Genomic DNA, 6,000 nt, shown 5'->3' with positions numbered 1-6,000 from the left:
CGTCATGCCCAGGAGGTAACTGAGAGTGAGTCTGAAGGGAAACAGTGGACTGCAGGGTTGGAGGAGATATCGGTCGGTGCTTGGTCGGGCTGGGGGGGCGAGTTATCGGTCAGCTGGTGATGAGGTGGTGTATTCTCTTCCCTTGTTATTTCCTTTATCATTAGTATTATTGGTGGTAGCAGTAGTGATTTGTGTTATACCTTAGTTACTAAACTGTTCTTATCTCAACCAGTGGGAGTTGCATTCTTTTTGATTCTCCTCTCCATCCCTCCGAGAATAGGGGAGGGCAAGAAGGGGGGGGGGGGGGGGGAGTGAGTGGACAAGCTGTCTGGCATTGGTTAAACCATGACCGACCCACTTGGGACTGGCATATAATCGCCCCTCCCAAACCCCCCGATGCCGATGTTAGTCTAACTTTTCAACTGCATTCAAATTCATTTACTCCTGCTGTAGCTTTGTTCTTTGTACTTCTTTAACTTGTTGATCTCCATTTCTCTATTCTCAGTGTGCTTCTTCATGTCTTGCTTTTTATTTCAGTGAGCTGAAAGATAAGTTATATTTTAGATGTAAACTGTTTTATAGATAAGCACACAAAACTCCACCACATATATGAATATTCTATTCAATACTGAACTTGGTGTCTATTGATTTCCAAGGAAGAAAGTTATTTAAATATCATAAAAGGAAATCCACTAGGTAAACATCCGTATTTCCTTCCTTCAACTTTGCTGAAGTGACAACTTCTTAATCAGCTACATTTTCTCTTCCATGTTTTACACTTGTTCTAATAATAGCGTCATAGAATCATAAAATAGCTAGGGCTGGAAAGGACCTTAAGATCATCTAGTCCCAACCTCCTGCCATGGGCAGGGACACTCTCACACTAGACCATATTGCCTGAGGCTCTATCCAGCCTGGCCTTGAACACTGCCAGGGATGGAGCACTGGCTGCCTGCCTGACCATGCCTATGAATTTTCAGAAACCTCTTATATTAAAACAATTTTTACATCATGCTCTCCCAGGTGAACTGCAGAAAACATTGCACTGTCACAGTGCACAATTGCACTGTGCAATTTCACAACTGTGCCTTTCATCTCTGAATCAAACTGACATACAGGGCAATCTGATACCAGATTAACAAGTCATTAGGTAATGTTTTGTCCACTTTAGGTATATATCTCTATGTCAAGTGGTCACAGAGTGAATCAGTGCCTCATGATTTTTAATGGAAGAGTACCTGGCACTGGAGTTTAGGCTTGAGTGTATTTTGCCATGTTACAGATTGATCTAAAGACAATATGCTTGCCTTAATGGCTTCAATTCTGCTAAGTTTTCTATACTCAATCCCACTGAACAAGTGTTATCTGTCCCAGCATTTTCCATTCTTTCATTTAGCCTTTCTAGAGGCATATTTATCTTCCCTCTATTGGTTATAAAGGGAGCCTAAATGGTTATCTTAGGCTAGAGAGAAAACCTTTAGATGGTTAAACCCAGGCAAAATAATGCTCACATAAGATGTAAAAATTATTGCATTTAAACTTAGAATGCTTTATAGGCTGAAATTGGGCTGGAGTACTTCTCTTATGAAGACAAGCTGGGATACTTGGGCTTGTTCATCTTGGAGAAGAGAAGCCTCTGGGGAGACCTTATAACAGTCTTCAATACCTGAAGGGGGCCTAAAAGAAATCTGGGAAGGGACTTATTACAAGGACATGTAGGGATAGAGCAAGGGGGAATGGCTTTAGACTGACAGAGGATAGTTTAAGATTAGATATTAGGAAGAAATCCTTTACTATGAGGGTGATAAGACACTGGCACATGTTTCCCAGAGAAGTTGTGGCTTCCCCAATCCCTGGCAATGTTCATGTCCAGGTTGGACAGGGCTTTGAACAACCTGGTCTACTGGGAGTTGTCCCTGCCTGTGGAAGGGACATTGGAATTAGATGAGCTTTAAGGTCCCTTCTAACCCAAAACATTCTATGATTCTGTGAAATGTTAGGAAGTGATGAATAGGTTGTTTTCTCGTCTCCTGTGGAGAAAAAGTGATTGTCCTGGAGACAAGGAGAAGGTAATTCTCAAATACTCATTGGTCTAACATAAGTAGTTATTATTATACTAAATTAAAAAAAAAAAAAAACTTGCAGCTTTCTGCCATCTGCACAGGGAGAACTTTTTACCTGGCTGCATTGTAAACATGACTATTTCACTTACAGTCTTGCACTGAGTAGCAAATAAAGCTTCAGTTATTTCTGTGTATTCAAAATGCTCAGCTTTACCCAGCAGAATACTGCTCAGAGGAAAGGCAACCTGAACTTTGGTTAGGCTTTGGTAACTATGTGGTGTTTAGATGAGTCAATATATTGTGACAGAAATTCCAAGAATACTCTACTGCTATTGGGATGTCCCTATATAGCTTATGATGTTCTGTATTTAGGTATGTGAAATTAAAAATCCAATTTTCCATGAAGTCACACAACATTGTATATGTCCTCAGTTAAATAAATATCTCACAAGTCATATTTTTATCTTCAGTGAGTCTGGAAAGTGAATTTTACTGTCATCTCCCACACACATTTCAAGACATCTCAATTCTACTGCCATATTTACACCAGGCAGCAAAATACATATTTTGATGTGGCTAAGATTTCTTTCCTGTCATACTACAGTTCTGTTTGGTAGCTGACTGAAGTAAGGATAGTTCCAGGTGCAGTGTCAGTGGTGCCATTGGGGTCCTTCACTTCATATAAACTGGGGAGTGAATAATTGCAGTGGAACAAATGTGGCCACTGCAGCAGTGAAGCTTTTGTGAGAACACTAGTGCCATTCAATGATCTCAGTATCAGCTCTGAAGGCTTACTGTGAAAATGTTAGGCATGTTTTTCAGACAGCTGATCTACTGAAGAAAGTCATTCAGAACAAGATAATAATAAATCTCCTTACCACAGGCTTTCATGTTATCACTGAATATTTTTGTGTATTAATGTTTCCCTCCCATCATGTCTATAGACTATTTATCCTGAAAAATATTGTTATGTTAAGATTATTATTTACTGGAAATTCTTTTGATTGATAAAGAACGCATTTTCTATTGCGATGGTGGCTATAAGAAATCATTACAAAATATAGCTTTGCATGTAATATCCCACCAGCTCCTGTGTTATATGAGTTCTGACATCGCCATTGCTTGCAGTGTCCCTTCACCAGCTACACTTGGAGTGGAAGGAACAATTGTTGAAAACCAGGGAATGTGGAAATGTGTCACAGAAATAGATTTAAAAAAAAATAAAATAAAAAGATTGTGAGTATTTCACGTGGGAGAGACTGGATAGGGCATGATTTGTATATAGGGTACACAGAAAAGCAATTGGAAATGTCTTCATACCTCTCTGTACAAAAACAATAGTGCAATTTCAATATCTAGGAGCAAAATATCCAGAATGCAACAAGAATGTTACATCTATTTCAAAAAATTGTTTTGAGCCTTATGTCCAATATATTAACCTATATATGTGTAACTGTATGTGTGCTTTTGTGTGGTTTTGCCTCTTTAGCTGCTTAAAATATCCAGGACAGAGGAATTTACAAGCCTGGATGGAAGCTCCCTATTTTGAGATGCACTTCTTTTATTCTCTACTCAGAAAGAGGAAATACTCATCATCATCATCATCATCATCATGGCTTGACTTTGTGAGTGAAAATTTGGGAAGGGCTTTACTCATGCTTACTACAAGCGTGCTGATGACTAAATACTATATATGGGTTGTCTGATACACTCTACATTTTTTACAGCACTCCTATATAGTCAAGCATTTCTGCTGTACCAAAAAGCTACAAGTATGAGAAATCACACTACTTCTCCATACACAGGCACGCAGCTTCAGAGAGTTTTACAAAGGCATTTGGAATTGCCTAGGGGTGTGCAGAAGCTGTGTAGCAAATAGCAGCTGTGGATCATTTCAAGAGAAATACTAGTTCAACTGCAATAAATGTCCTGCTCTTTGCCATGGGAGACTATTCTGTATGAGCCCATATTTAACTTGGGTTATTATTTATTTACTATGTTGTGATAGCTATAGAAGAACTGCTTCCAGCTGATCTAAGCAAAAGTTGGAAAAAATGGACTTAGACTGTATGTAAAGGCAGAAATAATACTACTAACCTTTATTTTAGAAGCAAAAAGCAGCAAAAGATATATTGAAAACACTTGTGCAAAGCATTATGAAATGAAAGTATCAGGGACTGATAAGAAAAATACAAAGAAAGACCATCCACCTGCCAGTTTCGGTGAAAGATGTAACCTGCTGTGTTAGCCACTCAGCAGTACTGAGGCTGTCCTGTGACACTGTAAGTTTGAGGGTTAAAGAATCGTCTGAAACCAAGCTCTCAAGATCTCTCACACCTTCAGATCAGTTTCCTTAATCCGTGTTTTGCCTCTAGAAGCAAATAAAACAAGAAGAAAGAAGTGTAATTTTCATTCGATTTAATAATCAGTAATTTAATGAATTCTTCCCGCATCAACAAAAATCAAATTTTAAATCAGGAGGTTAAATAAAGAGAGATTTTCTATACATAAGTAAGGACCTATTTAAACTATCTGGTGCAAATTTTCTATATACACCCAGGGATGTATATGACCTACACACCCTGAAAAAAAGCCCCCAACCCCCCCCCAAAATCCCCTGTGCAATATAAGTAAACAGGTTCAACACCAGCAGCATATTCCATTTGCAAAACATCTCAGAATTAAATCTCCTCCTTTATATTCAGGTAGAGTGTCATAGTATATGAAGTTCTTAAGACTGGTAGTTCATGCAACTACTACAACATATGAAGCAGATGCTCAGATCAGAAATTATATTGGTGTTAGAACAATTCTGGGACTTTATAAAGTACACACAAATAAACAAATAATATATTATTAAATTAATATATTAATATAAGTATAAAAATGTGACACAACTGGAGTTGTAGAGTGTACAAATCGATTTGCAAAGATTGAGCTATGATTAGAAACATACTCTTCTGAAAAATGCTTCTATTTGACAGATATGTTTCCCTTCAATTTCCTCTGTAGTTACACTCAACAGGTGTGACATAATGTATAGAATCTATAAATACTTCTCTAAGGTTAGCATCTTTTGTACTACTTTCTTTAGATTCTTCCAGCAGTGATGCAAGCTGGCTTTGCATAAAATGCTGCTCTCTGTATTCAGAGGAAGGATATAGGTGCCCAAGAAGCAGAGAAACGTGCCAATGGCTATGCAACCTATAACTTTTGATCCATTCAAAGAAGTAAAAAACTCCTGAGGGAGGATCTGACAGTTAAAAAGACAAATGAGAAAGAAGAAAACTGAAAGAAAAAAAGTCTTTTTTCCACAAAATAGACTAACTACACTCAACTCAAAACTGATAAGTGTCAGTTTTAGAGGGATTAATGATGCTTTTTACAGAGCAAATTCTGCCATAGGGAGCAAAATTCTGTTGTTTTTTTTTTTTTTTTTTTTTTTTCCAATTGAAGTGGTGGACCTACTTACGTACTTTTAAATATTTGTCATAAAATAAATAGTGCTATATGTTTATAATATATTTATATATTATATATGCATATTACATGTGATACTTCAAATGTATTAAATGCATCATTGGACGTGATATATACTTACACTTATATGTTAGATAATTTGTATTTTCTTCCAGATGGATATATATATGTTTCTGCAGAAAAAGTATAGAAATTTGGGTCAGCATATTTTTTTTTCTTCATTAATAAAATCTTTGCTTTTAGAGTATAATTTATTTTTTAAAAAACAGAGCTGGATCAATTTTTTGATGTTGTGTCATGGCATGAGTACAGACTGACTTTAGGCTTACGAACATTGCTGTATTTTTCTATTTTTCCTTTAAAAAATAAAACAAAGGATATTCTTTTTCTGAACAGATTCCAGTCAGACCCTTGCTTTCCCCAAGATTAATACTCTTGACTGGTACAGCATTTGAGA

This window comes from Neopsephotus bourkii, unplaced genomic scaffold (assembly GCF_033783945.1).
Source record: "Neopsephotus bourkii isolate Nb327-2 ecotype Australia unplaced genomic scaffold, CSIRO-AGI_Nbou_v1 NB_323, whole genome shotgun sequence".
Classification (NCBI taxonomy): Eukaryota; Metazoa; Chordata; class Aves; order Psittaciformes; family Psittacidae; genus Neopsephotus; species Neopsephotus bourkii.
The sequence above is the reverse complement of the archived record's forward strand: the minus strand, read 5'-3'. Positions refer to the sequence as shown.